At 35.8% G+C, this 26,854-nt stretch overlaps 1 long non-coding RNA gene across 1 annotated transcript in view; it reads right to left on the bottom strand.

Moving 5' to 3' along the window:
• Nucleotides 1-6,507: 6,507 nt before the first annotated feature.
• The window catches only part of LOC147580160 (uncharacterized), a 183,034-nt gene continuing 162,687 nt past the window's right edge, over nucleotides 6,508-26,854 (bottom strand). The window contains exon 3 of the long non-coding RNA XR_015251891.1: nucleotides 6,508-6,803. This is a non-coding gene — a long non-coding RNA (uncharacterized LOC147580160). The remainder of the gene's footprint in view (nucleotides 6,804-26,854) is intronic.

Raw genomic sequence — 26,854 nt, 5'->3', positions numbered from 1 at the left:
ATTATTCAAAAATCTCAGTTGTAGCCACATAGATTTTATGACACAGGACCCCTTAGTGGTACGCTCTTTTCTAGTCCCACCCTCGTCTTGGATTCTTCACACAGGCTATCATTACTTCCATCCACTCTGTAGACTCTGCTAGAAACATCAGCATTATTTTTGCCTCTTCACTCCTGCATCGTATTCAGTTACCAGGCTCTTTGGTTCTACCTTCAAAAAGCCTTTGATCCCAAATAACCCCTATTCTACCCATGTCCACTGGCACTGCTCTGATTTAAACCTTTATCTCTTTTCTGAAGTATGCCCATAAACCATAATTCTAATTTCTCCTCATTTTATCCTCCTCACTCTCACCGGAGTTATTGTTGGAAAACTTTGATTCAATCATGATTCTTCTCCACTTACAAATGCTTATTGACTGCATTCTGCTTACAAGATAGCATCCAGATATATTAACACGTTATAGAAGGCTTTCCACACCTGTACCCAGCATTTTCTCATTTCCTTCCTCTCATGTACTCTGTGTTATGCCCACAGGGTTAGGGGTGCTAATCCCACACTTCAACCCCCACTCCTGTGCAGTCACTAAATCTGCATATAACTTTTGACTCCCCAAAAAGGTAACTACTAATAGCCTACTCTTGACTAGAAGCTTTAGAATAACAGTTGGTTAACATATAATTTTATATGCAATATATACTATATTCTTACAGTGAAGTAAACTATAGAAAGAAAATGTTATTAAGAAAATCATAGGGAGAGGAAATGTGTTTAGAGTGATGTGCTCTATATATATGTGTGTGTGTGTGTGTATGTGTGTGTGTGTGTGTGTATGTGTGTGTGTGTGTGTATGTATGTGTGTGTGTGTGTGTGTGTGTGTGTGTGTGTGTATATATATAAATCTGCGTAAAGTGGACCCATGCAGTTCAAACCTCTGTTGTGCAAGAGTCTGCTGTGTATCCAAACCACCCCTGGGCTCTGTGGGAAGGGTCAGGTCCCCATAAATTAACCCTATATTATTTGATTCGGTGTAACTGAAATGAAGACTCACACAGCCTGCACTCTGAATTAGTAACATTTAGACTTCTTTTGCTACCTTTCAAAAAATATTTACCAAGCCTCCAGGAGAGAGGGCAAACCTAATGATAATAATAATAACAAACCATCATTTGGTAAAGCCACTGAGGGAAAATATCAGTATGTTTTAAAAACATGTACACGCAGACACACAGACACAAATGAGAGATGTTAATAATGTGGCAGTGCCTTTCATTACCAACTTAAACTTTTTTGTACCACATAAACAGCCCATTGTAGGACCTAGAACGGCTTTGATTGTTCCTCCTATGCCACTGGATAATTAAGGCTTTGAGGATTCTATGGATAGGAAAAAATAAAGCTTATTTTGCCTAATATATGCCACCAAGCCATGATGTGAGACAGTGTAAGTTTCACCTGCTTCCTTGATTTTTCCAACCTCACAGTCTTAATAAGGATGAGACAGACAAAGCCGTGTAATACTTTGAGCTTCTAAAAATAATTAAAAATTTCAAGGTGTCTGTGTCTTATTCCTAAATCAGAATGATTTATGCTACTTATTATTTAATGACTGATGCTTTGACATCCTCATTGCACAGCTGCAACTGAAAATATGATCACATTGTGATATTTACAGTTGGAGGCGAGCATTTTTGTTTTTATACTTTGTATTTAATTCATTCAACATCCTTCTCACTTCATTGCTCCTTCTCTCCCCTGGCAAGAATAAACTCATGCACTGAGCTTAGATCAGCTGTCAGTATCTGTGAGCTCTGAGAGGGTCCTGAATTTGGCAGAATACCCTCCCCTTCACAGGAGATATTCCAAATGAACGAGCTGAATGCTGGGCTTGCCTCCCCCTTCACAACCCAAATTTTTCAAAAGTCTTTAAACTCCTTCCTTATCCCTCCAACTCTCCAGGGGGATTGCGCTGATAAGGTTTCTGTTCATCAAAAGAACGGAATGGCAGTGGCTCTGCTATTCCCAGGACACCTCCTTCTGGAAAAGGGCGGCTTGTCCCCTGAGAAGCTATTATAAAGAACAGGAGTTCTCCAGCTCCCATCATGAATGCATCACTCCACTTCAGTTATTGTTTCTGTGGATTCCTTCTCCTCCTGTCTCTCTCCCCCACCCTCAAGCAGTTTTTAAAATCCATTACCTAGGGAGTTTCAAATTGTGTCTGACCTATTGATTCCATGAGATGGCCGTGTCCAATGGGCATGCAATACAATATACAACCTGAAGCCCAGAAAACAGCAACTTGCGGGTGAAAAGAGGAATACACAACAGTGAACCACAACTTGGAATTTCTAGGGAAACGAAATACTGTTTTGATTTGGGGTTGGAAAATGAGACGGTGTACATGAAGAAGCTATGGACGGCATAAAGCATTATGCAGATGTAAGATACTGCCTTTGTTAACAATAATTGAATGATCTCAATCAGTTAGGGGCTATATGTCATGCGTGTGTTTCGTCCACGTCTCTGGTCTGGATTTTAGAATGCTTTGTTGCTGGCATACACCTATAATTACAGGATATTTAAAAGGGAGGAGGATGTCTTATTAAAAGCCGTCCGTTCTCACCCTTTTGCCGTTCCAGGAAAAGGTTTTGTGGGAGATAGCAGGGACAACTCAGAAGCAAACATTGCTTAATCCGCCCTGTGATGCAGGGCATCTATCAGAGAAGAGTCTGCTGGAAAGCGACATCTTTTGTACTTTATACTGGATATGAGTGTCTGGTCTAAGATAATTGCTATGCCATGGACCAAGATATTGGATAATTTAATTCTGTTTAATTCAACAAAAATCTTTATTTTGTGCTAACCTGTGACCCGATCGCTATGTTAGTCTCTCCAGGGATATTAAAAATATGTAAGACATGGCCCATAACCTAAAGGAGTTAAGGCTATAATTGAAGGAGCTTCCAATGCAATTGGCTTTAAAACAGGTAGGGGAGGGAAAGGTATTAAAAACTCTTATAAGATTCATTCTTCATTGTATTTCCTTTAACATATTAGCATAGGCAATCAAGAAATGGTCATACTTTGGAGGAAAAATTAATACGAACAAATAAAATGGAGACCCAAGCTTTTACGTTGTGCCTCAAGCAACAAAGCCCTCCTTTTTCTATTTTTCTGCAGACTAAGTGAAGGGACCTACAGGATTAGATATATAATGTGTGGCCACTCTTCAGTAACCACTATTGAACTTCAAAATGAGTTTAGTCATTAGCTTTGACAAATGAGGAGCCTGTTATTGATTTTTACACATGTCTATCATGGGATCTATTTAAAAAGAACAGTCAATTCCAAGAAAGATTATGTTAATCTTATTGGTTTGATTTCCTAATGGGAGGAGGCAGAACAGGGAATAAAAGCAGAGGTCCAGAAACTGGCAATATCTGTATCATTTTCTTAAGTCAATTCAGAAAACAATTTGGAAAAAAAAAAAATCAAGGATATCTGTCTCTTCTAAGAAAGCTAAGAATATATTGATAAATCATTCCAGACAATGTTAACCAACAGCTTGAGAAGTTCACGCAAAAGGACATTGACAGGAGGGATGCAATTACTAATTTATTTGTCTTTTTATGGTTCAGTTAAGAGTATCTTAGGTAGTCGAGCACATGGCAGCTCGTCAAACTTCACAGGGTAGCTGTCAGAGTTTTGACTGATGTACAACCGCAACTAGCTCACGTTTGCCCTTCCTTTCAATGGAGTGCACGCAGGTAAGACAGCTTGTTGGTAATTTTTATTTAACGCTCCCAGGATCTGTGGCTGCACTTGCATTGAAAGTTCTGACAATAAAATTCCACTCCCTGAAATTTCCCGGGTTTCTGCTGCAAGCGTTTCTCCATCTAAGCAAGATACTTCCTCTGGGATTACGCAACTCTTTAGGGTCTTTTCTGATGCTTTCTGATCTTGGAGACAGCTGTTAGTATGTTGGAGAATGTCGTATTTTGTTTTGTTGGTTTTTTTTGGTTTGGTTTTGTTTTTTTGTTTTTGGAGTTTTCGTTTTGTTTTTGCTTTTTTGTTTCTTTGTGTTTTGTTGTGGTTGTTAGCTCCACTGGAAAGGCATATAAAAGAAAAATAAAACACAAGGAATTAGCAGTGCAAAGGCCCAGCAGGGCTCCAGGGAGGCCTTCGTAATTCTGCATTGGCAAATGCCAACTTGTGCACAGTTTGACAATTTTCAACCTGCCCCCTGCTCCCTCTCTCCATTCCATTCTGCTCATCAAATAAAACTATTCACTCCATGACCGTCTTTGATATCAGTCCTTGAATTTTACTTTATTTTGCTGAAAGTTGAGTTTGCTAGGCTAAATCTTCTTTAAAAACAGGCTCAAGGTCTGAACTGTTTGGTATCAGATCACAAACCTTTTAATTATACAGGAGTCACAGACTAGTTTTCATACCACCTCACATCCCTGGGCAATGTCTGAAGACAATAAATTGTAGTATGGCCTTGAAACGCCTTAAAATGGTAAAGGCAACTACTCAGCACACCTCACTTAGGAACTTCGTCTGCCCGTATGAGATTATGTCAGTGAGACATGCAGAGACCAGCCATAGTGTTTCAAAGGTCATGCAAAGTTATCATGATTTATTTCCTAACGTGAAACCCAGAACTTGATTTGTATTCTCACATAGGAAGTCTGAGGTGGTAGGACATAAGCAAATCTTTCGATGGCATTCTCTTGCAGTTATTAGGATTATCTTTCCCCAAAATGGCAATCATGTGGTACATTCTCATTGTATTTGTATAACTTCCTGTATTTGTGTAATTTCAGTGTTTTGGAATTCTACCTCTAACACCATGGTAATCATTTCATAAAAGGGTGTTTTATCACAGCGTAAAAATGTAGGAAGGATCCAGCTCAAAATGAAGTCCAGTTCTTTAAACTGAACAAGTGTAGCTTTATGGGAAAAAAAAAAAAAAACAACAACTCATTGTTTTATCAGGAAAGGTAAGCTTGATTATTCTGAAGGAAAAAAAAAAAAATCCTAAAACCTCAGGGCCTGTAAACAACAAAACCATTCCTTGCTCCGCCCACTTGTACACTGGGGCTTTTTGAGGGTTGATACATCTTTGAACGGTGTGAGCAGCATGGAAGAAGAGAGCTGAGCAACTTACATGCTGAACCTCAACATTTTCGAGCGGACGAACAACTACTGTCTCTACATTTTACTGTTTAGAGCAAACCATGCAGCTCATCCCAGCTCAACAAGTTGGAAGTGTATAATACTCTGGACATTCTGGATATTCTCTAGTGTCTCTGGATACTCTCTAGTCCATACTTTTAATCTTAAAGAAGCCCCAGTGGTTATTTTCATCTTTGTGTCTTAAGCACTTATCACGCGGTCTGATGCAGAGTATTATTTAGTAATTGAATCAGGACTTAAACCCAGCTGTTTGACTCATTTTTCCCCACCCAAAACCTGTTCTGACAGCCCTCTGATACTGCTAACTGTGTACAAAGAGAGCACATATTTACAAAGAAGTCGGAGGCCATGGAGGGCTCCCATATCTTTATCTTTTTGTTTCAGAAAAATCCCACAAGATAATTATAACAGGTGTTTTATCTTGATTTTGGATTTAAGAAAACAGGTTTAGTGGCTCACCTAAGATCCTGTAATAAGTGGTACAGCAAGGGCTCAATTGAGACTCCTGCCTGAACCCTACTAATTTGGCAGGTGTGGTATGGGTCAGCAGCCCCGGTGGCTGCACAGGTGCCCTTTGACATCTATTGCCCAGTGTCAGTTTCAAGTTCAATAGTCTTCACACATTTGCCTTGTGAACCTCTTTTCATCAAGTTCCAATTCACTTTGAATGGAAAATCCTGCCCTTGGTTTCTACAAATCTGTGACTCAGTCTTTTGCCCCGACTTCTCTCCCATGACTTTCTTGGCAAGCAGAGAAATTACCTGCCACAGTGGGGAAATACTAACGCTCATATCAAACCTGCAGTTGTAACCCAAGTTTCCCTTAACGATGTGAGCTTGTAACTTCAGTGTAGGCCAAGGCAACGTGAAATCAGGGGCTGCTTATAGAAGAATTGCCCCACAAGATCTGATTGCAGGCTTGTGGGATTTACTTGTTAGGATTGTGTTTTTAAATATCATGATTATATTATTCATGTTTTATTAATTGATTTTTCTTTTATACAAGCTTTGTTTCCTTATTCCCATCTTATATTAATACATACTGTATTTTATTGGTTCATGAACATTCAGACTTAGTTTCACAGTGAAGCACCAGGAAGATATAAAAGGATGCTATTTGTAAATATCACCTGGAAAGAATGTTGTTTTACTTGCTAAATTTCAATTGATATTCAGCGACTCCTAACTGCTATCAAAAGGTTGTCTCTTTGGTCAGCCTATCATTTTCTCCCTGAGATTCTGTCTCTGGGTAAAAGCAGGTTTTTGCATCTTCAGAGAGAATGCGTGCCTGAACATCCCCCAAAAGTATACAAAAGTAGCTCCATTAAGAACAGGACTATATATATTTATAGTAGTTATATCAAGCATTTTCTTCGAAAATCATTTTACTCTGATAGGAATGTGGTTGTTTTAGGTCTTGAAGGATTATTCCTTACCCTGTGGTTTCTGTGAAGTCCAGATGTTTTCAAGATGGTGTTATGTGTGAAAACCATATATTTAGGAAGATTTGACCTCTTACACATTCCCTGGAGGTAAATAAGTTTAATACTTTGAAGTTCAAATGTGAATGTAGACATTTATAGAATAAGATTTTGCAGTGTCCTGGAAACAAAAATAGATAGTATGTTAGTTATGTCTATGATCTCCTTATAGTTATTTTAATATTCTGATAAAGCTCACTTAATATATATTTAAGTTGTGTGATAAAGTGTCAATTTATTAAATGAAAATTGAAAAACATGCCAAAGTTGATTTTAGTTCTGAGAGGATTGTGAAATGTTTTCAATATTTAGGAAAATAGAAGATTCACCTTAAAAGGAGTCAAAAATTATATGTACTTTTTGTCGTAATATGGTGACAATATCTCTCAAAGTGATTATCTACATTAGTAGTTTAGACAATAGTAACTTGGCTGACATTGGTTTAGAAACTTTTTTTCCCCCACTAGTAATTTTATCATAAATGAAGTGTTTCATATTTGTGGGTCTATTTCTGGACTCTTCTGCTCCATTGGTCTATTTGTCCTTGTATCAATAATACATTGCCAATTACTATAGATTTAGAAGACTTACATGTACTGTTGGTGTAAATCCTTTAGATATGTGACTTTAGACTGTTTTGGTTGTTCTCACTCTCTTGTTTCCATAAAAATTTTAGAATCTATTTGTCAGTATCCACAAAATAAAATTTTCTAGGAATTTGACACATTTGGAGAAAACTGCCAGCCAATCTATAAATGCACTGTATCTGACTTATTTTAGCCTTATTTTCTCTCAGTAATGTTTTATAGTTGTCAGTACAGAAAACTTGCATATTTTTTTTTTAATTTTTTTCAATGTTTATTTATTTTTGGGACAGAGAGAGACAGAGCATGAACGGGGGAAGGGCAGAAAGAGAGGGAGACACAGAATCGGAAACAGGCTCCAGGCTCTGAGCCATCAGCCCACAGCCTGACGCGGGGCTCGAACTCCCGGACCGCGAGATCGTGACCTGGCTGAAGTCGGACGCTTAACCGACTGCGCCACCCAGGCGCCCCAAAACTTGCATATTTTTATGAGATTTATTCTTCATATTAGATTTTATGTTCTTATAAGTGGTATTTTCATTTTCTAAATGTCCATTGCAAGTGTATAAGAACACAATTCATTTATACTTATTGATTTTGCCTTGTAGCCAGGGATTTTGTTAAATTCATTTATTAATTCTATCGGATTTTGTAGGTTCTTTTGGAGTTTTTAGGAACGCAAGTGATCTGTGAATAGTTTTATTTTACCTTTCCATTCCATATACCTTTATTTTATTTCCAGCTTTGAGATACACTTGATATGGAACACTGTGTAAGTTCAAGGTTTACAACATAACTTGGTACCCTTATTTTTTTTTTAATTTTTTTAAATGTTTATTTATTTTTGAGACAGAGAGAGACAGAGCATGAACGGGGGAGGGTCAGAGAGAGAGAGGGAGACACAGAATCGGAAACAGGCTCCAGGCTCTGAGCTGTCAGCACAGAGCCCGATGCGGGGCTCGAACTCACGGACTGTGAGATCATGACCTGAGCCGAAGTTGGACGCCTAACCGACTGAGCCACCCAGGCACCCCAACTTGGTACCCTTAAATGTTGCAAAATGATTACCACAGTAGGGTTAACACCTCCATCACTTCACAGAATTACTGTTTCTTTTTTGTGGTGAGAACATTTAGATCTACTCTCTTAGCAACATTCACCTATATCGTACAGTATTGTTATATTATGTCCCAGAACTTATAACTGGAAGTTTGTGCCCTCCATTTATCTTTAATGTCTCTTTCTTCGTATTGCATTAGCTAGGATCTCTAATGCAATACTTCATAGAAGCAAAACGTTGCTCTAGTTTTGCACTTTAAAAAAAAAATTGTAAATGCCTTGTGATTAAAAAGTTTCTCTTGATTCTTCAGTTTGAGGAATTTGTGTATGCATGTGTGTATTTAAGTCATAAAAGGGTATTACATTTTATCACATACTTATCTGGGTCTATTGGAATCATAAGCTTTTTTCCCCTATAATATATTAACATGGTAAATTCAATTTATTTTTGTAAGTTAATCCACCCTGGCATTCCTAGAACGAACCCAACTAGATGTTCTTGCTATCCTTCTTTACGAAGGGAAGAGGATTGAATTTAGTAATAATTTTAGGTATTTCTGTCTACATTCAAAAAAAGAGCTTGGCCTATAATATTGTTTTGGGGTTTTTTTGGGGAGGGAGATATGTTCTTGTTAAGTTTTGGTTGCATGATTTATGCTTTTCTCCTAAAATTAATTGGAAACTATTCCTATTCTTCTACTACTGGACACATTTGTGTACGATTGATGCTTTTTTTGTTTTCTTCTGATATTTGGAATAATTTACCTATGAAGTTATTCAGGCCAGAAGTTTTTCTTGTGGAAAGGTTTTAAATTAAGTATTCAATTTATTTAAAAATATAGAACTATGAAGTTTTCCCATTTCTTCCTTTTTCCATTTTGGTAATATGTTTTTTGTCACTTATATTCATTTTACCCAAGTTTTCAAATGTATTGTTATTCACCATATTTGTATTTGCTGACCTCCTTCACCCATTTTGCCCATCTCACACCCCCTGCTTCTGTTTTCTATTATCTATGAGCTTGGTATTTGTTTTGTTTGTTAGATTGGACTATAAGTGAGATCATATGAGATTTGTCTTTTTTCATTTATTTCACTTAGCATAAGTGATCTTAACATAAGATCTACATATGTTGTTGCAAATGACAAGATTTCTTCTTTTTAATGGCTAAATAATCTATTGTATGTAAATACCATGTTTACTTTATCTGTTCATCCATTGACAGACACTTAGGTTGTTTCTGTATCTTGGCTATTGTAAATAATGCTGCCATAAATATAGAGGTGCATATATCTTTGTGAGTTAGTGTTTTTCATTTTCTTTGGATAAATACCCATAAATGTAATTGCTAGATCATCTGGTGATTTTATTTCTAATATTTTATGAACCTCCATACTGTTTTCTGTAGTGGCCACACCAATCTATCAACAGTGTACAAGGATTCCCTTTTCTCCACATCCTCGCCATCATTTGTTATCGCTTGTCTTTTTGATAGTAGCCACTCTAACAGGTGAAGGGATATCTCATTGTGGTTTTAAGTGGCATCTACCTGATAACTGATGTTGAGCATCTTTTTATACATCTATTGGCAATCTGTAGGTCTTCTTCTGAAAACGTCCATTGAGATCCTCTGCCCATTTTTTAATCAGGTTCTTTTTTTGGCTATGGATTTGTATGAGTTTATATATTTTGAATGTTCACCCCTTATCAGACATATGATCTGCAAATATTTTTTTCCTATTCAGCAAGTTGCCTTTTTGTCTTGTTGATGGTTTTGCTTTGCTGTGCCGAAGATTTCTATCTTGGTGCCGTCCCATGTGTTTAGCTTTGTTTTTACGGCCTCTCTTTTGGGTGTCAAACTGAAACACTCCTCACCAAGACTGATGTCATGGAGCTTACCACCTAGTATTTTTCTAGGAATTTTATGGCTTCAGCAATTATGTTCAAATCTTTGATCCATTTGGGTTAGTTTTGTGTATGGTGTAAGGTATTGATCCAGTTTTATACCTTTGCATGTGGCCGGCCAGTTTCCCAGCACCATTTACTGAAGAGACTATCTTTTCCTCATTGTATATTTTTGTCTCCTTTGTCAAAAATTGACTGTAAATGCATGAGTTTATTTCTCGATTCTATATTCTGTCCCATTGACATGTATCTGTTTATATGCAAATACCATACTGTTTTGATTACTATACCTTTGTATTATTGTTTGAAAAAAGGAAACCTGATGCCTCCCACTTTGTTATTTTTTCTTAAGATTGCTTTGGCTATTCAGGATCTTTTGTGATTCCATACAAATTTCAGAATTGTTTGTTCTGTACCTGTGCAATATGCCGTTGTAATTTTGATAGCAGTTGCACTGAATCTGTAGGTTGTTTTGTACATGTAGTATGGACATTTTAACGATATTAATTCTTGCAATCCATGAACACAAAGTATCTTTCCATTTATTTGTGTCTGCTTCCATTTTTTTCATCAGTGTCTTCTACTTTTCAGTGTACAGGTCTTTCACCTCCTTGGTTAAATTATCCTAGATGTTTTATTCTTTTTTTTATGCAGTTGTAAATGGAATTGTTTTCTTAATTTCTGGTAATTTATCTGTGTGTAGAAATGGAAAAGATTTTGTATTTTGATTTTGTATCCTGCAATTATACTGAATTTGTTTAGTTCTAACAGATTATTTTTTGGTGGAGTCTTTGGGAGTTTCTATATAATATCACTTCATCTGCTAATAGTGAGAGTTTCAGTTCCTCTGTTCTACTTTGAATGCCTTTTATTTATTTTTCTTGCCTAATTGCTTGGCTATGACTTCCAATACTATGTTGCATAAAAGTGGCAGACTGGGCATCCTTGTCCTGATGCTGATCCTAGAGAAAAAGTTTTCAGCTAAGAGATGTCAACTGTGGCCTCATCATATATCGCCTTTATTATGGTTAGGTACACTTCCTCTATACCCACACTGTTGAGAGTTTTTATCATAGATGGATATTGAATTTGTCAAATGCTTTTTGTACATCTATTGAGATGATCATATGATTTATTACTGCGTGTTTGTTGAATGAATAAATTAGTATAGTTTATTTAGTATTAGCACAGAGTTTAAGTACTAAAAGAGGAAAAATTATAATTCTTTAAAGGCATGATGGAACCAAAGTAAGCAAAGTGGAATTGTTTGCATTTTTTTTCTTTTCTTCTAGTATAGTTGACACACAATGTTACATTAGTTCAGGTGTACAATATAGTTATTTGACAAGTCTGTGTTATGCTATGTTCACACGTATAGCTACCATCTGTCACCATATGACACTATTAAAATACCATTGGCTATAGTCCCTATGCTGTACCTTTCATCTTTGTGACTTATTCATTTCATAACTGGAAGCATGTATCTCCACTTACCTTTGCCCATTTTGCCCATTCCCACAACCCCTTCCCCTCTGGCGGTCACCAGGGTGTCCTCTGTATTAATGGATCTGTTTCTGATTTATTCACTTGCTTTGCTTTGTTTTAGATTCCACATATAAGTGAAATCATAAGATATCTGTGTTTCTGTATCTTATTTCATTTAGCATAATGCCCTCCCCATCCATCCATTCTGTTGCAAATGGAAAACTCTCATATTTTTTATGGCTGCATAATATTCCTCTGTGTGTGTGTGTGTGTGTGTGTGTGTGTGTGTGTGTGTTTAACACCCATGCTCATCACAAGTTCCCTCCTTAACACCCATCACCCATTTAGCCCATTTCCCCAGCCACCTCCCCTCCAGCAACCATTAGTTTGCTCTCTATCATTAAGAGTTTCTCTTATGGTTTGTCTCCCTCTCTTTTTTTCTTTCTCCTATGTTCATCTGTTTTGTTTCTTAAATTTCACATATGAGTGAGATTATATGGTATTTGTCTTTCTCTCTGACTTACTTCACTTAGCATAATACACTCTAACTCCATCTACGTTGTTGCAAATGGCAAGATTTCATTGATGGCTGAGTAATATCCCATTGCATATGTATATATACCACATCTTATTTATCCATTCATCAGTCAGTGGACATTTGGGCTCTTTCCAAAATTTTTTGATAATTCTGCTGTAAACATTGGAGTTCATGTGCCCCTTTGAATAAGTATTTTTTTTTTTTTTTATCATTTAAGTAAATACCTAGTAGTGCAATTGCTGGATCATCGGGTAGTTCTATTTTTAACTTTTTGAGGAAACTCCATACTATTCTCCAGAGTGGATAGACCAGTTTGCATTCCCAGCAACACTGTAAGAGTGTTCCCCTTTCTCTGCATCCTCTCCAACACCTGTTGTTTCCTGTGTTGTTAATGTTAGCCATTCTGACAGGTGTGAGGTGGTATCTCATTGTAGTTTTTATTTATACTTCCCTGAGGATGAGTGATACTGAGCATCTTTTCATGTGTCTGTCAGCCATCTGAATGTCTTCTTTGGAAGAATGTCTATTCATGTCTTCTGTCTATTTCTTAACTAGATTGTTTTTTGGGTGTTGAGTTTTGATAAGTGTTTTATAGATTTTGGATACTAACCCTTCATCAGATATGTCATTGGCAAATATCTTCTCCCATTCTGTTGGTTGCCTTTTAGTTTGCTGATTGTTTCTTTTGCTGTACAGAAGTTTTGTGTTTATTTGTTTTTGTTTTTGATGCTGTCTCAGTAATTAATTTTTGCTTTCATTTCCCCTACCTCTGGAGATGTGTATACTAAAAAATTTGTACAGCCAAGTTCAAAGAGGTTGTTGGCTGTGTTCTCCTCTAGCATTTTGGTGGTTTCTTGTCTCACATGTAGGTCTATCATCCACTTTGAATTTATCTTGGGCAAGAAAGTGGTCCAGTGTCATTCTTCTGCATATTGCTGTCCAGTGTTCCCAACACCATTTGTTGAAGACACTGTTTTTGCTGTTTTTATTGTTTTCAATTGGATATTATTTCCTGCTTCGTTGAGGATTAGTTGATCATATAGGTGTGGGTCCATTTTGGGGCTTTCTATTCTGTTCCATTGATCTCTTTTTGTGCCAGTATCATGCTGTCTTGTTGACAACACTTTTGTAATATAGCTTGAAGTCCAGAATTTGGATGCCTCCAGCTTTGCTTTTCTTTTTCAAGATTGCTTTAGCTATTGGGATCTTTTGTGGTTCCATACACATTTTAGGATTGTTTGTCCTAGCTCTGTGAAACATGCTGGTGGTATTTTGATAGAGGTTGCTTTAAAAGTGAAGATTGCTTTGGGTAGTACAGACATTTTAACAATATTTTTTTCTTCCAATCCGTAAACGTGCAATGTTTTTCATCTTTGTGTCATCTTCAATTTCTATCCTAAGCGTTCTATGGATTTCAGAGTAAACATCTTTTACCTCTTTGGTTAGGTTCATTCCTAGGCATCTTATGGGTTTTGGTGCAATTACATTTAGATCTTTAATCCACTTTGAGTTTATTTTTGTGTAGGTGAAAAAGTGGTCCAGTTTCATTGGTTTGCATATAGAGGTCCACTTTTCCCAGCACCATTTATTAAAAAGACCATCTTTTCCCCATTGTATATTCTTACATCCTCTAGTTCACCATATAAACGTGGGTTTATTTCTGGACTCTCTATTCTGTTCCATTGATATGCCTATTTTTTTTGCCATTACCATACTGTTTTAATTACAATAGCTTTGTAGAATATCTTGAAATTTGAGATGGTGATACCTCTAGCCTTAGGTCTTCTTTCTCAAGAATGCTTTGGATACTCAGGGCCTTCGGTGGTTCCATACACATTTGAGGATTATTTTTTCTACTCTGTGAAAAATATTGTTGGCATTTTCATAGAAATTGAATTGAATCTCTAGATTGCTTTGGATAAATGAACATTTTAACAATATTCCTCCAGTCCATTAGCATGGACTATCTTACCATTTGCGTCCTCTTTGATTTCTTTCATCTATGTTTTATAGTTTTCAGAGTATAAGTCTTTTATATTCTTGGTTACGTTTATTCTTGGTATTTTATTATTTTTGGCTTAACTGGAAATGAAACTTTCCTTTCTGCTACTTTGTTATTAGTATATAGAAGTATAATAGATTTTGTGTATCAACTTTTATTCAAATTTACTGAATTCATTCTAATGAAATTTAGGTAGAATCTGTAGGGTTTTCTGTGTATAGTATGTCATCTACAAATAATGACAGTTTCATTTCTTAGTGTTTTGTATGCCTTTTATTTTTTGTCTGATTCCTGTGGCTAGGACTCCCAGTGCTATGTTGAATAAATATGGTGAGAGTGGACTTAGTGAAACTTGTTCTTGTTCTTGAACTTAGTGAAAAAACTTTTTCACTACTGAGTATGATGTTAGCTGTTGTTCTATCATATATGGCCTTTATTATGCTGAGGTATGTTCTCTCTAGACTCATTCTGTTGATAGTTTTTATCATGATTACATATTGAATTTTGTCAAATGCCCTTTCTGCATCAATTGAGGTATGATTTTTATCTTTTATTTTGTTAATGTGGTGTACCACATTGATTGATTTGCAAATATTGAACCATTCTTGCATCCCTGGAATAAATCCCACTTGATCCAGGTGAATAATCTTTTTGATGAATCATTCATTGCAGTTTGCTAATACTTCTTTGAGGATTTTTTTTAGCCATGTTTATCAGGGATATTGGCCTATAGTTTTTTTTTGTTTGTTTGTTTTATTTTTGTGGTGTCTTTCTCTGGCCTTAGTATCAAAATAATGCTGGCCTCATAGAATATATTTGAAAGATTTCCTTTCTCTTCCATTTTTTTGGAATAGTTGACAATAGGTATTAACTCTTCTTTAAATGTTTGATAGAATACACCTGTGAATCCATCTAATTTTAGAGTTTTATTTGTTGAAAGTCAATTACTGATTCTGTGTCATTACTAATAATTGGTCTGTTCACATTTTCTGTTTTTTTTCCTGATTCAATTTTGGAAGATTCTATGTTTTTAGGAATTTATCCATTTCTTTTAGTTTGTCCAATTTGTTGGCATATAATTTTTCATAGTATTCTTTTATAATCCTTTGTATTTCTGTGGTGTTATTACTTATTCCCTTTCATTTCTGACGTTGTTTATTTGGGTTCTCTCTTTTATTTTGATGAGTCTGTCTAAAGGTTTACCAATTTTGTTTATATTTTCAAAGAACCAACTCTGGGTTTCATATTTTTTTCTATTGTCTATTCAGTGTCCATTTCATTTATTTCCACTATGATCTTTATTATTTTCTTTCTTCTGATAACTTGGGCTTTGTTTGTTATTCTTTTTCCAATTCCTTTAGGTGTGAGGTTACATTTTTTGAGATTTTTGTTTCTTGAGGTAGGCCTGTATCACTATAAATTTCTGTCTCAGAACTGCTTTCACTGTGTCCTAAAGATTTTTGAAATACTGTATTTTCATTTAGATTTGCCTTCATGTTTTTTTTTTTTTTTTTTAATTTCATCCTTGTTGACCCATTGGTTATTTGGTAGCATGTTTAGCCTTCATGTGTTTGTATATTTTCCAGTTTTTTTTTTTTTTTAATTTTTTTTTTTCAACGTTTATTTATTTTTGGGACAGAGAGAGACAGACCATGAACGGGGGAGGGGCAGAGAGAGAGGGAGACACAGAATCGGAAACAGGCTCCAGGCTCTGAGCCATCAGCCCAGAGCCTGACGCGGGGCTCGAACTCCCGGACCGCGAGATCGTGACCTGGCTGAAGTCGGACGCTTAACCGACTGCGCCACCCAGGTGCCCCTATTTTCCAGTTTTATATTTCTTTTTTTGTAACTGATTTCTAGTATCATACCATTTTGGCTGGAAAGGATGCTTGATAGGATTTCAATCTTCTTAAATTTATTGAAACTTGTTTTGTGCCCTAACAGGTGATCTATCTTCAAGAATGTTCAATATGTACTTGAAAAGAATGTGTATTCTGATGTTTTGGGATAGACTGACTTGCATGTATCTATTAAATCCATCTGGTCTAATGTGTCATTCAAAGACACTCTTTTCTTATTGATTTTCTGCTTGGATGATCTATCCATTGATGTGTGTAGCATGTTAAAGTCCCCTACTATTACTAAATTACTGTCAATTTCTCCCTTTATGTCTGCTAATCTTTGCTTTATGTATTTAGGTACTCCAATGTTGGATATACAGATATTTATAATTATTATATCCACTTTTTGGACTGATCCCTTTATCTCTATGTAATGCCTTGTTACATTCTTTGTTTTAAAGTCTATTTTGTTTGATATAAGAATTGCTACCACAGCTTTTTTCTTTTTATTTCTTTTTTTTTTTTTTGCTTCTTCTATTTGCATCCCTTCACTTTCAGTCTGTGTCTTTAGTCTTTAGTTTTGAACTGAGTCTCTTGTTGGCAGCATATAGATGGGTTTTTTTTTTTTTAATCAATTCTGTAACCCCCTTTTTTTTTTTAACATTTATTTATTTTTGAGACAGAGAGAGAGATTGACAGAATCTGAAACAGGCTCCAGGCTCTGAGCTGTCAGCACAGAGCCCAACGTGGGGCTTGAACTCACAGACCTCAAGATCATGACCTGAGCCGAAGTTGGATGCTTAACCGACTGAACCACCCGGGGGCCCCACCCTATGTCTGTTGATTGCAGCATTTAGATGATTTACATCTAAAATAATTGATAAGCATATACTCTGCCATTTTGTTAATTGTTTTCAGGTTGTTTTTGTAGTTCTCTGTTGCTTTTTCTCTTGTCGCTGATGACATTTTATATGTTATTCTTAGTTTTATCTTTTGGTATTATAGGTTTTTGATTTGTTGGTTACCATGAGGTTCAATCTATAACATCCTAAGTATATAGCAGTCCACATAAGTTGATAGTCACTTAAGTTCAAACACATTCTTAAAATACTTCATTTTTACTCCCCCTTTCATGTTTCATATATATGTTGTCATATAATTTTTATGAGTCTCCTTGAATTACTTTTTTGATATAATTCAAATGATTATTTTTGCCAGATTAGCTTTATAAGTGATCATTTTACTATTGTCACTGTATATTTTTATTCACAACATATTTTCTGTCCATAATTTTTCTTCTAATTATGGCCCTTTCTTTTCCACTTAAAGTCCCTTTAACATTTTTTTGTAAGGACATTTTAGTAGTAAGGGACTCCTTTAACTTTTGTTTGAGAAGATTTTTATTTCTCCTTCAATTCTGAATGATAATATTACTGGGTATTCTTGGTTTTAGGATTTTTGTCTGTTTTTCCCTTTAGCATTTTGCATATATCATGCTACTCCCTTCTGGCCTAAAAAAATTTCTACTAAAAAAATCAACTTTGGGGTTTTCCTTGCACATAACTAGTTGCTTCTTTCTTGTTGCTTTTAAAAATTCTCTATGTATCTTGAATCTTCAATATTTTATTATGTGTCATGGTATGGATATCTTTGAGTTCATCTTGGTTGGAACTCCCTGTGCTTTTTGAACCTGAATGTCTGTTTCCTTCCCCAGGTAGGGAAGTTTTCATCTATTGTTTCCTCACACAAGTTTTCTGTCTCTTTCTCTCTCTCTCTTCTGCTTCTGGGACCCCTGTAATGTGAATGTTTGTTTGCTTGATGTTGTCCAACAGATCTCTTAACCTGTTCTCATTTTTAAATTTTTTTTCGTTTTGCATTCAGCTTGGGTGCTTTCCAGATCACTGATCTGTTTTTCTGCATCTTCTAATTTACTGTTGATTCCATCTAGTGTATTTTTTCATTTGTTATTTTTTAGCCCTGCTTTTTAAAATATTTTCTCTTTGTTGAAGTTCTTGCTGAGTTTATCCACTCTTCTCCCCAGTCCAGTGAGCATCTTTATGACCATGACTTTGAACTCTTTATCATGTAGATTGCTTATGTCCATTTCATTTAGTTCTTTCTCTGAGGTTTTGTCTTATTCTTTCATTTGGAGCATATTTCTGTCTCTTCATTTTGCTTGATTTCTGTGTTTCTGTAAATTACATGGAATAGCTTCTTCTTCTAAACTTGAAGAAATGGTCTTGTGTATAGTCATTAACTGTGTAGATTGTGTGTGTCTGGTACCTTTGGCTAGCATGGGCTGGGGTCCCTGGGTGCTTTGTGCTGGGGCTGCCTTGGCAGGATGGCTGAACTCGAAGTGAGCATGGGCCAGAGCAGTCCCAGGCTTCTCTGCACAGAGGGCTCCCTAGAAAGTCCTCCAAAGAAAAGTAAGCATGAGTGGTTCCTGAGTGCTCTGCACCAGGGATACAATGACAAGTCATCTGGAGCTAAAAGGGTACAGGCCTGAAGTGTTTCAGGGTACTTTCACCTGTGTCATTTTGGCGAGACAGTGGAGTTAATAGTGTGAGTACTGTCAGAAGTGTTCAAGTGTTCACTATTCTGGGGCTCCCTTGGTAGGTCTGCTGGGGCTGGTGTGGGCAATAGACCATGGCATTTGCCTGCTCCTCTGACCTAGAGAGAGTTCCAGCAGCTCCCCAAATGCTTGACAGAGTTCTAGGGCTGGTTTCTTTATACTTTAGTTGCTCTTTTAAACCACAGTGTTTTATTATGACCCAAGGCAAAAGAATCTGCTCACACTATCTCCATATTGTCCCTCTCCACTGCAATTTGCAGCTTTGGGAGATGGGGGTTCCCTTAGTCATCATGTCTCCATCTCTTTTATTCTCTATATGGTCTCTCAGTCTTTTGTTACACAGGAGCTATTCAGTCAGTCCTCAGTTCTCCTTCAAGAATTGTTCCATAAACAGATATAGATTTGATTTGTGGAGAAGATGAGTTCAGGGTCTTCTACATTGTCAACTGGGACTCTCCTGATTATAATTTTTATCTTCATTTTGTTAATGTGGTGTATCACACTGCTTGATTTGTGAATGTTGAACCATCCTTGCATCACAGGAATAAATCCACTTGATAGTGGTATATGATTTGCTAATTTTTTAAATTTTATTTGCTAATGTTTTTTAAAGATTTTTGCATCTATGTTCATCAGGAATATTGGCCTGTCCTTTTATTTTTTTGGGGGGGGGGTTAGGCAGAAAGGGGTGTTTTTATCTGGTTTTGGTATCAGTGTAATGCTGGCCTCTAAAAATAAGTTTGGAAGTATTCCTTTCTCCTCTATTTTCTAGAAGAGTTTGAGAAGAATTGGTATTCTTCTTTAAATGTTTGGTAGAATTTACCAGTGAAGCCATCTGGTCCTAGGCTTTTGTATATTAGGAGGTTTCTGGTTACCAACTCATTCTCCCTACTGTTCAATGTTTAGATTTTATATTTCTTCATGATTCAGTCTTGGTAGGTTGTGTATGCCTCTAGGAATTTATCCATTTATAGGTTGTCCATTTTGTTGATGTGTAAGTGTTTATAGTAGCCTATTATAATTCTTTGTATTTTTTTGTAGTATCAAGTGTAACACCCCTTATTTCATTTCCAATTTTTGTCTTTTTATCTTCATGAGTCTAACTAATGGCTTGCCAAATTTATCTTTTCAAAGAACCAACTCTTAGTGTCATTGATCTTTCTCTTATCTTTTTAGTCCTTATTATTTCCTTCCATTAGTTTTGGGATATTTTTCTTTTTTGGTTACTTGAGGTATGAAGTTGGGATGAGGTATTTCTTGTTTCTTGATATAGGCATTTATCACTATGAACTTTCCTCTTGGAACTGCTTTTGCTGCATCTTATACAAGTGTTGGTATGCTGTATTTCCATTTTTATTTGTCTCAAAGTATTTTTTGTCTTAATTTTTTCTTTGACTCATTCAATGGTTATTCAGTAGCATACTGTTTAATTTCTACATATTTGTGAATTTTCTAGTTTTCTTTTTGTAAATTATTTCTAGTTTCATACCACTGTGATTGAATAGATGCCTGATAGGATTTCAATCATCTTAGAGTTGTTTTGTGGCCTAACATATCATTTACCCTGGAGAATACTTCGTGTGCACTTAAGAAGAATATGTATTCCATTGCTTTTGGATGAAATGTTCTGTATGTACCTATTAAACCAAAAACTTATAGATGAATATTCAACTGTTCATTTCTTATCATCTGGCCAGCAAATATAATGACCTTTTCTCAATTATTAAATTTTTAGAACATTTGACACTGTTCACCATCTATTTCATCTTGAATATTCCTCTTACATATGAAACTGAACCTATTTTTTCCTCAGATTTGTCTTCTTTCCCCATATACAATGTACATAATAGATCTTGCCCTTTTCTATTTTCTTTCTACACTGTCTTGTAATTGCTGCTGTAGGATAAATGAGAATATTCTTTCAAACTACAGTTTCAAATTTGCCATTGCCTAGTGGACATTCTATTGCAAAAGATGTCTGAACTTCCAACTTAACATTCTACAAATAAGTTCTTATCATCTATCACCCTACCAAATTCTGAAGCAAAAGCTTCTACAGATTTTCACATATTATCAATAATGTAATTCCCCTAGTTATCCAAGCTTGAAATTTCAGTTATCCTTCAATTATACAAACCTTTCACTATGAATTGTGTTCTAACTAGTGTTCCAACTCTAAACTATCATGAATTCATCTTGATTTCATTTTCTTCTATTTTCTCAGAAAATTCATTTTTTTCACCTTGCACTGTTGATTAGGCCCCTAAATGGGGCCTAACTCAAACTCTAGTTTTTCCCTTTGCCAGTCTATCCAAACCATCTGATCATTCCTTCCTATTGCTTGGGGAAAAAAAAATAGGAAAATAAATGCTCTTTATTGCCTCTAGAACAAAGCTCAAAAGTCCTAATTTGACTTTATTGACCCACCTTTTCTCTTATTCTCACCTATACTTTTTTCTCTAATCTCTAATCTGTTTCTTCTATTCTTATGCATATACTTCAAGTTCTTATTAGGATAAATTAATCCATGTATTCTGAATGTAACCTGTCATCCCCTACCTTACACCTTTGTGAGCTGTTTGTTCAGAAATAGCAGAGTAGGGTGAGATTTAGCCATTTCTTTGTCTATGTCAGCCATCTCTAATATATAAAACGAGTGAAAACAGGAGGCAGGTACTGAATATATAACTTGAAGACAAGGGGGTCTACCTTTGAAGGTCCTGATAACCACATATTGCTCCTATGTCTGTTCCACCTGAAAATATGGAAGCAACCACTCTTGAAACCTTCCCATCCTATGAGGTCTGAGCTCAAATTCTAACACCCATTCCATTTTCTTTTATTTTTTAAGTTGGGAGAATTCCTCTTGATACTTTTTAGCTTTTTCTTTTCCTAATGAGCAATTTTATGTGTGGTATTATAGAGTTTATGTAACTACCATATCCTGCTTATTCATATATAAGATGAAGAGAAGGTTTATCATATTCATTTATACTCCATATCACCCAGCACAGGCATTCAAATATTCGAACTGTTTGTGTCTGCTAAACTAACTGTTTAAATACAGCCAGATTCTCATCTACCTTTTAACTGGGCTCCATTTTACGTGGATTTTGCTCTGACATCCTAAGTCACTCTTTATATTTTTGTGACAACAGATGTGGCATCTATTATTTGGCCTGGTCTTTACTAACCAACTTTTATTTCACTTTAAAATTATTCTCTACTTCCTTAAATATAAACCATCTTTGTGGAGAAGAAATATATGTACATACATACGTATGTATACGCACACACTTGAATAAACATATGTACCTCTATACACACCTAAGTTATGACTGCTAGGACTTCTTCAGATGATAAACTTTTTTACATCCATGACAATGACTTACATATTTAACATTTGGTGTCTTGTCAGTACCTTGCTCGATGCCAGAAACATATAATCAGTGCTTAATAGATGTTCATGGCCTGAAATTGTAGTATTTTTTTAAACTCAATATGTGGTACACTGATTATGGTCTTGTATATTTACCTATGAATTACAGCAATTTTTAATACCTTCATGTGAGAACTAAAATTGGAACTGCTTTTCCTGTCTTAAATGTGATCTCTGAGTCACATACAAAACAAAAAATATTTAAACAACACTTTTGGGGGGAGGGGAGGTTTTTTCCCCCCTCAAACTGAGGGCTCTGTAGACTGTATGGTTAGGAATTTGGAGTAACCCTGAAGCTGGCAAACATCTGCCTTTTCCACATCTGGGGCAGCATCTGTTCTGTTTTTAGAAGAAGCAAATGAGAAAATTGGTACAAACATCACAGCACACTATGGAATTCTACAAACCTAGCAAATGTATTTATTTATTGTTGATCAAGTGGCCAAGAAGTGTTGTGATGCCCATACTAAGATGCTTGATAATTACATTTCTTAACTCCCTTTAGAAAATGCCATACTACAAGCCTGGGGATAACAAGCTTTTGCATAACAGCACAGGGGCCTATAAATAAGAAACTCATTAAGCTACCTGTAGCAGGCCTCTAACCCAGCCCTGCACTGGCCTGGGGAGCTTAATGAGGTGATAATGAGGAGAAAATGGTTTAGCTCCTTTTTTGGCCTGGTTTGCGATGGGTAGGGAAATATCAGTCTTCGGTGAAACAGCCACCATAGAGCCCAATTCATCATTCAGGGTGGGTCTATACCAGAGAAATAATTTGCTTCTAGGCCCTGTAGTTATTTGGCTCCCCTGTCTATGGAAACAAAGCAAGCTATTCATTCCCATTTGAAGGGACTGTCCGCATAACACCAATAAAGGGTGTTAAACTAGCTGGTCATTAGCATTTGAAGGGAATGGCCAAATAACACCAACAAAGGGTGTTAAACCAATCCACATTGTAGGTGGGGGGTGGGTGGGAGCACTGTGCAATTCTAACTGGATTAATGCCAGCATTATTTTCTCACTATGAGCCCAGCCTTCTCTCTAAGATTTCATATTCATTCGTGACTGGACCAAACCTTCTTGGCTATGCTCTCCCCTTCTTTTTCTCTATAAAGAAACTAAAGCAGTGAGCTGGGATTAAGACTATAACATTTAGCATGTTAAAGACAAGACTGAGATCAGATCCCCAAACTGTTGGGCATCCAGGCCACAATGCCAAATTCAGCAGGATATTCTATGGCAGTCCCCAAGAGGGGTCCATAAAGAATAGACCAATGATCAGTTTAATTTGATTTCAGTTTTTCTCAGGCTGAATGCTGCTGCTGCTGCCCCTCAAAATAACGGAAAAACCAAACGAGAGAAGTGGAATTAGAATCTCAAGAGGAAAATATCAACGATCATTCAGCCCGATGTCCCAACCAAAACGGAAATCTTCTATAATATCCCTTAGGGAAAGACATTCATCCTCTAGTTGAAAGCAGCCCAGGAAAGTCAGGGGGAAAAAAAAAAACAAAAAACCCACCTTACATCTAGGTCATAGTCAAGGATCCATACTGTGGGTGTTACAACTCTTCTACCGGGTGGAATGGGCCAAAATGACACACATGTGCCACATAACCCTAGAATTTTACTTACATTATTTCATCTTAAAATATTTTGTGCTGTGCACAATAAATAGCTTATCCTGCCCAACATAGCTGGTACGTGCTGGAGCCAAATTCATACCCAAAGAATATAGTTGTCTGTCTGGGCCTCAGTTGTATTTTATTACAATCTACAGACCTCAGCTGACTGTGAAGAGTGATAACTTAGCAATAATATTCAAGTTGAGGCTTTCATGTAAATCATGGCCTATTGGGCATATGCATTTATCTTTACCCCTTCACCAAATCAAGGGCAGAAGATAAAAAAAAAAAAATTTACAAGCTCACAAAGACATAAATAATGGAGGAGATAAAGATGACTTTAGATAATAAAGGAAAAGGAAAAAGTGTAACTCTTATGGTCCACAGAAGATGAAGGAAGGGAAAGCCAATAAGAAGCAAGTCAATTCATGTTGCAGAAAGGGGTTGGCAGGGGCAACAGCAGGCTTGGAGCCAGGATACAGGATGAGACTAAAGTAAGTAGACTAGTTGAACACGTATTGGGCTCCTTAACACTCCATTCTACCTGCCCCAATCACCAGGGTAGGCAAATGTTCCTTCCCGTATCTTTTTTATCCCGATACCAATTTGCAAACCAGGGCTATGGGTTAGATTGATTCACAACTTCTACCATCATTTTAAACCTCAACAGACCCCAAAACTTCATTTCCCTCTTAAAACTAACCTCCTCTTGAGCTTCGTTGTGGTGAATTTTGCCATTTGTCTCTATTAGGTGACTGTATTTGTAGTGGTTGTTTTGATATTCTGGTATTCATTCGTGTTATTTTCATTTTTTTAACGTTATTTATTTTTGAGAGACAGAGCACGAGCAAGGGAGGGGCAGAGAGAGAGGGAGAGACAGATCCGAAACAGGCTTCCGGCTCTGAGCTGTCAGCACAGAGTCTGAGGCAGGACTCGAACCCATGAACTGTGAGATCATGCCCTGAGCCGATGTTGGACACTTAACCGACTGAGTCACCAGGTACCCCAAATTCTTGTTGATTACATAGTCTTCCAGTTTTAGTCAGCATTTATATGTGCACATGAGTGTGTGTGTGTGTTGCTCAAGAAAACCTTTCCAACTCTTGAGTTTTTAAGATAGTCTCTGAAAAGGTAATCTAAAAGTTTAAAGTTTTGACTGTGACATTTAATTCTAATCTATTTGGATATTTTCTTGTACTTCATGGTGCAAGGCTCTACACTGATACTTCTATAGGGACTCCCCTTTGTCACAGCACCATTTAATATAGCATTCCTCATTTTCCCATGATCTGTAATATTACCTTTGTTATATATCCAGTTTCCATAGATGCATATATCTGTTTGTAGTTGTTCCTTTATGTTTTATCTGTTTGTCTATGTCTGTACTGGTACCATACTGCTCTAATTACCACATTTTTATGATGAATTTTGATATCTGGTAGAGTAAGCTTCCGCCTTCTTCAGGAGAGTAATTTTGTTAGCCTTAGTTTTTTTTCTCTACATTTTATAAGCAATTTGTTAATTTCCTTTAAAAAATTCCTGTTGGTATTTTAATTCAAATTGCATTGAAACTTTTTAAATCCACGAATATGATATTGAGATTTTCTTTATTGTCTTTCTGGATGTATTTTTCATATAAGTCTTACAAATTTTTATTAATTTCTAGGTACCATCTAATTTTTGTTTTACATTATAACTATTTTTTTCTTTTTTCTTTTTTTTTTTTTTTGCTGTTGCATACAAATGCAGTGGAGTTTTACATACTGATCTTCTATTTAGCAACCTTGATAATATAATCTTCCAGGAATTGTTCTGTGTATTCTTTTCAGTTGTGTATATTGAGAAACTTAATCAATTGTTTGTCAACAGTTTTATTTTTACCTTTCCGAACCTTGTAATTTTTTTCCCTCTTATTTTGGGGGCTGAAAAGTCAAGGACAATGTTAGTGAATATTGGCCGTGGTGTTAACAGTTATGATTCTAATATTTCACAATTAAGTATGTTGTATGCCTAGTTTGCTAAAATGTTTTATTTTATAAATTGATATTTAATTTTATTAAATGCTTTTTCTTTATCCATTTAAAAAATATCTCCTTTAACCTACCTACATAGTAAATTACAGTTGTATTTATTAGCATTAAATCACCCTTGAATTTCTATTATTGTATTTCCTTTTCTTCTTGTATTATTATGTTTTTGAGGGTTTTTTTCATATAAATTCATGAATGGAACGGGTTGTGATTTCCCTACCTTGTATACTCCCTTTCTTATTTTGATTTCATAGTTATACCAGTCTTGTGTTATAATCTGTTGGGCCCCTATCTTTATGTGTTCTCTAGGAAGAGTTTATGTAAGATTGAAAAGGTGTGTTTCCTGAATGGTTGGTAGAATTTTCTGATGAAAACATCTGGTCCTTGTTTTCAAATACTTTAATACAGAATACACAGTTTTTCAGTCTTTTCATTTTTCTAATTTTCAAATGTATATTAACAGATTGATAATTCTTAGTTGCATTTAAATCTAGCCTCTATGCAAATATTTCCTGTTTTCTTTTTAATATTGTTTTTGTGTAATCTCCATTTTTAAAATCAATGTCACCTGGGGTTCCCTTCAAAGAACAGCTTCTTTGTAGATATTCTTTTTTTTTTGCATTTTTGTTTTCTATTTAATTAATTTATAACTTTTTATTTTTTTCTTGATTCCTTACATTAGAAGCTTAGGTTTTTATTCATCAGAAATTCTTTTTAATATAATAGTTTAGGATTGTAACTATGCTTCAGATTATAATTTTTGTTGCATTTTATAAATTTTGCTGAGTATTTTAATTACATTTAGTTTTAAGTATTTGTCTCCAAATTCTGTTGTGTTCTTCTTAAACCATAGTTATTCTGAAGTATTTTTTTTTTTTTTTAGTTTTTAAACTGTATCTTTTGTTATATTTTACAAAATTGGATTGCCAAAAAAAAAAAAAGCATGGGCCTAAAGTGTCCTTATCCCAGAACTAGTGTTAGCATTTACCCCAGGATAGCATTTACTTTCCTCTTTGCTGGTATCTTGCACTTACTCGACTTTCGGCTCCCTATTCCTTTGTATTTAATCGTTCTAAGAAAGTTTTGCTTTC

The sequence above is a fragment of the Puma concolor genome, chromosome B3, assembly GCF_028749965.1.
Source record: "Puma concolor isolate L17-30 chromosome B3, mPumCon1.1.hap2, whole genome shotgun sequence".
Taxonomy (NCBI): Eukaryota; Metazoa; Chordata; class Mammalia; order Carnivora; family Felidae; genus Puma; species Puma concolor.
This window is presented reverse-complemented; position numbering and strand designations above follow the sequence as displayed.